The 9,135-nt window shown below is 34.1% G+C and overlaps 1 long non-coding RNA gene across 3 annotated transcripts; it reads left to right on the top strand.

Annotated features, from left to right (window-relative positions):
• Positions 1-4,335: 4,335 nt before the first annotated feature.
• On the top strand, positions 4,336-6,776 carry LOC135119499 (uncharacterized). 3 transcript variants are annotated; one of them, XR_010278247.1, is made up of 6 exons: positions 4,336-4,402; positions 4,488-4,524; positions 4,619-4,698; positions 5,750-5,832; positions 5,913-6,445; positions 6,502-6,776. It is a non-coding gene; the product is annotated as an uncharacterized LOC135119499 (long non-coding RNA). The 3 variants fall into 3 exon arrangements; XR_010278246.1 differs by having other exon boundaries at positions 4,488-4,563; positions 5,916-6,445; XR_010278245.1 differs by having other exon boundaries at positions 4,488-4,563.
• The last annotated feature ends 2,359 nt before the right edge of the window (positions 6,777-9,135 follow it).

Below are 9,135 nucleotides of genomic sequence, written 5' to 3'. Positions count from 1 at the left end.
TATAATTCATTTAAACCTATTATTGCTCTTTAAGTTGGAGGTACAATTTATTTTTATCTAATGTCCTACCGCATTTATGCAAATATAAACTAATGTCTTTAATTGGTTAATCTTGTAACTGGTATCGGTTTCTTATGTATATTTAGTATGTTAAGCTAAATAGCAAGTTTTTAGTGTAGTGTTTAAAAAATTTAGTGTTCGTATCTGTTTCCTCTTACACATTTCAGAGGAATTAAAAAGGTAATGATAAGAAAAATGTGCGTTATTAGAGGTAAAAAGTCTTTAGTTTCATTTTAAAGAATAAACAGTTAAGCGATATATCAAGACTTTCCAGTACTCCAGTACTAACTAAACATTATCATTAAAAGATTGTTAAAATAAAAATAAGAAAGTTACAAATGTTTTTAGTTTAAAGGAAAACCTTTAAAACTCTTTAAAAGTAATAAATATACACGAATATGAGGGAATATATATTGAAGTTGTTAGAAAACCACCATAGAACAATATTATCTGCCATATATATCCCTTATAGTGATGACTAGTTAAGTGTCCTAAGTCAGGTTCAATACCAGTATATATTTTTCCCGTGAAGCTCGATAAAAACACATCTCGGTTTGGATTTTCCTCCTCCTCACGATTTTTTTTTTCTTTTTTCCATTTATTTTAGTTTTTAGGCCCTTTAACGGTGTATCTATAAACTATTTGACAGAAATGGAGATCGTAACAGCACGTGCAAGATTTTTGGCCACCCCAAAAATGGATGGCCACCGCAATATCTTACCGACCTAACAAAACGAAAAAAACTTTTTTTATAAATATATAAAACAACATTTATATTTTTAACTTACTTTTGATATTTTTACTCACTTCTACTTTATGAACTTAAGTAAATTTTTTTCGACTGCTATATTAAATTATGTAAGTACTAAAATTAAATTCTCTTTCGTGATAGTGTTTTTTGTTGTTTCCTAACAACATTCGCCATAAAAATTATATTAAACATATTAAAGTACTTCACTTGCATAACTTTGTGCTAAAAACTAGAGTACTATTATTAAAATTGCAAGATCGGATATATATATAAAAAAACTACAGCTATAACTAGGCAATCTGCCCTAAAGAATAGATTACCAACCTGAAAAAAAAAAGGGAATAACAAAATAAACATTAAAAAAAAAGAGGAATAACTAGAAACAAAATATAAACTTTAATTTTTTTAATTAGAAAAACAAGACGAACTTCCTTAATAATTATTACGGCGGCTCCTAAAAGTTTAATTTGTGTTCTGAACACTAATCTTAAAACGGTTCCTAATGCAAACAAGAATTGATAAAAAATAAATTATTAAAACGATGCAATTATATCAATATGGTTGAAATATTGCATTTCTCCTATTATTCCTACAATATATCAAGTAACATTATTTAAATGAATTTTAACGAAATAATTATCGAGGGATCCGCCTCATATATATAGATATACTTGTAACAACACTATTTAGTTTCTATACCCGAGATACCTTTAGCTAGGCTGGTCTATGAATACAAGAAACTAACACTAGCACAAGCTGACCTGCAGCATATTAGTAACCAGCACCATATTTCTAAACTGAATTCACAGCACTATACTAACAGCACTGATAGCTAGCCCCAAAACTTCATGGTTAATTAGCCAATCGTTCAAGGTTTTCAGCCTAAGTATCTGACTGCAGTAGTGGTCCAGGGTTGTCCAGGAACGGGACATAGTGTTGTAATCAACCAGTCTTCAAGGCTTTCGGTCGCACGTACTCACCAATAGTATACTAGATAACTTAACTAGCTAATAACACTACTTTAACAGCTCTACTACCATATTACTACTGCTAGCACACCCCACATCCTAGCAATAGGCACTACATCATTCAGTCAACTTTCAGCCAATTTTCATCAACTTCAGCTAAGTTACGTTAACCGCACAGTACCTACCTCTAGTACATAGACTAGCAGTTTAACATGATAGCATCTTCCTACATACTAGCTACAAGTACATTGTTCTTTATTTAACTTTCGTTAACATAACAGCATTCATAACTAGCACAGTAGTAGCACTCTTACCACTGTATACTTTGTACAGAAGTACGCACAACTTCGTTGTTGTAGTACTTAACCTTCTAACTTTCTATAGCAGGCATCTTATATACGATGCAAAATAGTATTATTAGGTATCACTCAGGCTAGATACCCTCTTAATGGTTTCACCCACACCACTTCGGAAAATTATGTGTCAAGTTCAGTTATATAGTCTAACTTTAGTATAAAATTAACAAAGTACGTCAGAAGCCTTCGCCCGCAGCTATTCGCTCAGGAACGCAGGTATCACCAGCACTCCATTCTTCAGTTTGTCAGATCGAATTCTCTGCGGGACCCCAGTACGATAAGTTTAATACCAGTTTATGCGCAGGAAATAACTCTAGTATATCAACCAACACCGGAAACATTGCTAAAATAGCACTCATTCTCGGTTTGGCTATCATAAAACTAACTGTCACTCAATTTCTGATGTCAACTTTCTTTTAGTCAACATGTTTCTGCAAGCTACTGAACAGCTTACAGGGTATGCAGCATCTGCCAAAGATCTTTTGTATTTCAATTATTTTACCATTTTTAAGAGTATATCTTTCGATACGCAGGTCGTACTTAACACTCTCCTAGGTAAACGCTTACACTTGTCGCTAGGTCAGTTCGCTAGGCAACCATATTCAGAATTTCGAGTTAAATTCCTTAAGAGAATAGACAACAAGTTCAGAGCAAATATTTTAAACTTTCCTTATATAATTTCAACTCAAGTTACCAAGGTCTTCCATCCTGGAGAGTTACTAAACATCACAAAGCGGGTTCGTAACACCATTTAACGTTTTATCTACCCGAGGATGGACATTCTGTACGTGCACCTAGATTATGTTTGAATTTAGGCGTCGTTGTGGAAAATACTTATTGAACCCAACGACGCATGTTTACTATAGGTCCATTATTTTTCGGACGCTTCACAATAGCGATTAGGCGACCTTAACAGAACTCGTTACTTCGCTAAAGAGTGTATGGAACTTGACGAAAGTCGCTGGATATGGCTAACGGTCGAATTGACCCACCCACAGATTGGTCAATGCAGTTGCCAGTTTAGGTGAACTACAATGTTTCCCGAACAGGGCTTATAAGCTAGAGTCACAGCCAAGTTCAGAGTGACCGCCCCAGGCGAGCGCTCAAGATGTTAAAAGATAAAGATACGAAGCGTTGGCACAGGCAACAAGGTTCCGTTCTCTTTTTATGTCACTTTTAACCTCTTAATTATGCAAAACCGCCTCCAAAAGGGTTTAAATAATGTCAATAACCAGTAATGTTAACCATTTAACAGTGTTACTAACTCAGTAAAATAAACTACAAGAAATTAAAAACTAAATTTCTTTATTTCTTGGGCAAATAGCACTAAAAGAAAGGCATTACTAAGGTGTTGGCTAGGTTTAAACTAGTTTCTTCGACAAGAAGGTTTTAGCAACACTGAATACAATAAAATAAGATAATACTTTCTAGTCTTGTGCAACTAAATCAGTTACAACTAATAGCAAAGATATTACTCAAGCTCACCCATAACTATTTTTGATTAACTAAGTTGAATTTTATAAACTAATTAAATCATAAAGCTAAAAGCCCTAGAATTAAGGTAGTTTTTCAATAGTACCAAGAGGTTTTAAGGAGCTACAAATATACAGACACAAATCTACCACTTTACCATGCGTTAATAATGGTAGCTATTACTTTCCTCCTAATTCCCCTTATCATAATGACTTGTAGGCTCATCTTAGCTACTTCCCTGTAAATTCATTTGGATTCTACCAACTTAGCCCTCTCTATTTATTTATTGACCAAGTTTATTTTTAAAACTTAGTTATCACTGCCAAGAGTGATAGATATCCCTCATGAGTTAATTTCTGGGCTCTCCAAAACAGAAGAGTACGTTATAAGCTTAGGTTAGCAACTGCTTATTTAAAATCTTTGCAATAGATCAAAATAGTATAGCACACGACAAGGGCTTATCATTATAGTACAATCTTAGCATGGACTATAGAGGCATACAAGGTTAACAATGAAGGGTTTTACCAATTTTGTAGTTAGAGCCCTAAAGTTACCGTTAGTATTGTGTTACTTGTTAGAGCTAGCTTCCGGTTTAGACTTGAACAAACTTGAAACCCCTAAGAAAGTTACTTAGTTAGATTGTTGAGTATTTTTCTATGATGTTTTGTTTGAGTTTTATAAGGAATAATACTCCTTCGGTAATTTTGAAGACTAATTTACTTTTATGCTTTTGTTTAACGAGGCGGGAGCAGACTACTAGTGCAACAAGAGGCCTTGGCTTAACATGTACTAATGTTAGACCATTTTTAAATAATAAACTCTTCCATACCTCTATGCCTTCAAAAGGAATAACTAATTTAATTGTTACTCTCCCCGTAGGTGAGCTCTCAAAGGTCACTAGTGAAAGGATTGCCAGGTTAGCTGTTCTCATTGAATTTCTCATTAGTGTATTCCAGTAATTTATTCTTATTTAATTCGTCATTATTGGTATTTCTTAATATTTCTTTTAGGATATCACTCAACACGATAGGACAATTAATCCAAGCGAGCTACTCAAAACCTTAGCTACAAAACTGATTCAAAACCGCACGTAATCACTTAGTTAATGACACTCTTATACGCCGTAGAATGGTTATCAGAGGATAAGTACATAACTTAAGGAAAGTTTATTTAGTCAAAACCCTATAAATGCTGCCACGTACAGCTAAGTACCATTAATTTTTAAAGTTAGTTACAATGAATTCTTACACTCTAACGGAAGAAGACTGCTTTAGCTTAACACTAGATAATATTACTCCAGAACTAGATTTAAGTTGAAAGTTACCCTAATTTAGGCCAACAAGGTTCTTCCGTATCACTCATAAGCTATTCTGAGTCTTGTATTAGTATACACCTTGAGCTTCTGTCCGCAACTATCCACCGAGGACGCAGTATTAAATAAGTAGAGTCCATTACATAACTGAAACTGTTCTTTTTAGACTATAAAAAATAGCCTCGATTAATCATTAAGTTATTCAATTAGATTTTTATTATTATATAATATTAATTAAATTATTTTATTTTCTTAATTTATTAATTAGATTAGACTCTCTTCCATTCTACTCTAGGATTTTAGCAAGTTCTCTAGTTCTATTTTGTAGTTTGTTGGTAAGTGACAAGCGACCATTCATACTAAGGACCACAAGATGTCAAATAAGCTAAGCACTCTAAGGTGTAAAATGTCAGTTCATTTGATTATTAGACATGTAGCAAGCTAAGGTCCAATTGTGGTTAATAAGATTTACACTCTTTAGGAAAGTAGGCCTCTTGCGCTCGCTTGGTTGATTAACTGAGACCTTGATGACCCATAATTTATTTTTGGTCTTGTTAACTAAAACTCTTCAACTTTGGCGTAGAAAAAAAAAGGAGCTTTAGTACCGTTAGATAAGGTTAAAGTAGGTGCGCTCCTCGTCTTCTCGAACTTTTTTTTGTTCTACTTTTGTAGAGCTAGCGAGTCAGCTATCATATCTAGAGTGGTAGTTAATTAGTTTTGTTCTACTAAAGTGGAACTTTATAAGGTTATAGTAATTTAGCTCCATGCTCGTTCTTTTATCCACTTCCTATATGCTTATCATACCTTAACACTTTTAACTCAACTATAGTGCGGGGCTCGTGATGAACCATTGGTGGGCTGTGTCTGCAGAAAGTTAGCCCTGTTTGGACAACTAAACAGGCGACTGCGTAGGTTGATCTCTTACTGGGATTTATTCGACCTCTAGCTATAACTCACAGCTTTCGTCCACTAATGTACAATTTTGATTAAAGCAGGGTTCCATGATAAGATCCCCAGGCTGATCTCGCAAAACGCACGAAAAAGATCACGCCTCTATATTAAATTGAGCAGTACTGATTTTTGTTAGTTTGTGCCGAACTCTAGGGAGGGCTGTAGTTGTCATCTTTGGCTACAGTGCTGATCCGTCACGGTGTATATCCATCTGCCGGTGAATGCAACGTTCATTTTAGTTACGAAAGATCTTTGTGATATTTAGTAGCCCGCTATGATGCTTGTGGTCTTCTGTTGTGCGTTGAGACATAAAGTAAAAAATTAACATTGGAATCATTACAAAACAATCATTATATGGTTGCCTTGCGAAGGTACATAGTTATTAGGGTGGGCGTTGTCCGCAGAGAGATAGAGAGTTGTGTGATGTACGGTTCGAAAGAACTGCTCTTAATAATGGTAAAAACTAACTACAGACTTGGGTAGGTCTTACTTTACCTATGGCCTTAACCTATTTTATTTAGAGCTATGATGGTCGATGGAATAGAGCTGTGCAACGTATTTATGATGATGTGAGGTCGGCCGTTGCAATGAAGAGATGTTGTCACTTGCTTAATAACATTTGACAAATAGATGCTACTCTAGATATACTACTGTGCTTCCTGGCCTTTGCTCCTCGCGCTTTTCTACTTGGGGCGGTGTGCTACCCCTCGGCTAAGTAATGCTAACCCGTTTGCTTTAATGAATAATTGCGGATGAAAGCTTCAGTCAATACCTGTTATTATAATAAATGGTAAGTAAAAAACACTGCTAGCATGAATCTAAGTGCATGCGAAATCCGAACTGGTAGAATACATAGTGCTGTGATCACTTTGTGTGCGAAGTTAAATAAAGTCTGCTTCCAGTAATATGATTGAGTAGTATACAGTTATACTATGTTATTATACAAGTACCATACTGTGTACTAGCTTGAATCACTCTTTGGCTAACTAAAGTTGACGAAAGTATATAGTACTTACTGCTAGGATAGAGTTGAGTATTATCGTAGTAGTATAGTAATAGTACTGTATTAGTAGTATTGTTTACTAGTAGGTACTACATTTTAGTGCTTTCAACCCAGAAAATGCAAAGAACTTGTCAGTATCTCTTAATTCTTTGGGTTAATAGCGCTATCTCCTCTTCGTCAGGGGTGATTTTTGAAAATTAAGGATTCTAAAAACCGTTGTAAGGCTTACACAATTAGTTTCGTACTCGTTTTTTACGCGTGTCCCTGTGCGTGACTTTAATATACTTGAACATACTTTATCTCTTTGCACGGGGACTCGTACGGAACCATTATTGGACTTTGCATTACAGCTATCTAGGCTATTTTCAAAGCTCATGTTTTTAAAGTTAAGCTTTTAGGCCCCAGTCGTATAGGTCGGCTTCGTAGTGGAAATCCCATACAACCCATTCAAGTCGCATCGACCGTTAGCAATATCTTGTTGCTTTCGTCCAGTAGTGTACACTCTTTAGTGAAGGGAGTATTGCTGTTTGCCCTTAGGTCACTATCGTAAAGAGGCCAAAAAAAAGTGGCCCTATATAAAAATGCTCGTCAGTCAATGTATCAATTCCTGGCGGCTTCCCGCGGAGTTCGATATAAGTCAAGAGGTCGCCATCCGAAGGGGGAATGCAGTGTGAGTGCAACAATATCTGTCTAGGGCCATGTCATCCTCTACTTTTATGAGGCGTTTGCGATAAAAATCCAGTAACCTCTATGTCTTTGTAACTCTAACAATAGTACAAGATACGGCTAGTATCATTTTTGATACTTGAATTCATTGAAAACACAAATAGCATATTAAATTGATAGGTTAATTAACCTTGATTTTGCTATGCTATGAAAACCAATGAAGCGTGATTGTGGTACTCTCCTGAGTACAACCCTTTTGTGTGGCTCACGTTGTATTCGGAAAGTGATAAGATCTTAATTGCCCGTATCGAAAAAGATGCTTTTACAATAAGTAAAAATGCATAGGTTGCTTTAGCCCTGAGGCAAGCGCTATAATCCTTGTATCTTTTAGTGCAAATTATGGCTAACACCCTGCCTTGTGCCTTGGGGCTCTTTAGCGAGAAACTTGTAGCTATGAGATTGGCTAATGTTGTGTGTTGATAATTGGGGTAATATGCTAAATAACCTTAAACTTTGAACTTTGAGAGCTTAGCGTAGGATACTACATTGCCAGTAGAAGTTATCTATTCTTAATGTAATTAAGCAGCTCATGATGAGCCTTTAATGAAATATTGGCGAGATATGCTAAGTTGGCTAGTAATCTAACTTCTTCCTGTTGAGTACGTGAGAACAAAAGGTATGGAAGTAAGAACTAGCTAATTAGTGAAGACCAACAATATTAGTCGCTCTGTTTCGAGTAATTGGTAAAGTTAAAACTGTCTAATTGTAACGATAATGCAATTGTAAAATACAAAAAATTCGGTATCGGATTCACCAGTAATGGTATCCTGTATCTGAGATCATATGCGTTATAATAACTTCAAAATATAATCTATGACCTTATTTATATCTTTTATCATCTCGGTTTTATATTAATTCTATTTATTATTAGAATTGTATATTTCAACGTTATTTCTAAGTTAATATGTATATATAACAATATAAGAGTTACAAGTAACTTTATAATACCATCCATGCCTTTTTTTCAATAAACTCTATATAAGCTGTTTTACATGTAACATTTTGAATTTCTATTATACTTATTTATTTATTTATTAACGTTAACTACAAATCTATTTTGTATATAATAAATTTACACAAGTTATATTTCCTCTTAAAAGTTAGTTTTTCTTATAGTGAACACCAACACAAGCGTAATAAGTAACTTCTAGATACCCATAATCTTATTAATATGGCTTTGTTAAATTATATTTCATTTTTAGCAAATATTTATTCATTTTATACGTTAGTTATATGTTCACTATGTGTTTGTATTTTCACATAAAAAGTTATATTTTTAAATTGTAAGTAAACTCTCATCATAAATATTACAACATAAGCGTAAAAAGTAACTCTTTTATACCCAAAATTTTATTTGTTTTACTCATTTATATTACACATTAACTGGTAATATAATATATATATTATTTTACGTCAACAGTAAATTATTATGTTTATTATGTAGATACATTTATATTTTTAAAAAAAAAGATTCTTTTTCACTTTACAACTAAAGTTACATTCCTGATAAACACCACAAGATAGCGACAAATTTA

The sequence above is a fragment of the Zophobas morio genome, unplaced genomic scaffold (assembly GCF_036711695.1).
Source record: "Zophobas morio isolate AGI-343-1 ecotype UQ-CSIRO unplaced genomic scaffold, CSIRO_AGI_Zmor_V1 ptg000267l, whole genome shotgun sequence".
In the NCBI taxonomy this organism is placed as follows: domain Eukaryota; kingdom Metazoa; phylum Arthropoda; class Insecta; order Coleoptera; family Tenebrionidae; genus Zophobas; species Zophobas morio.
The sequence above is the reverse complement of the archived record's forward strand: the minus strand, read 5'-3'. Positions and strand labels throughout refer to the sequence as shown.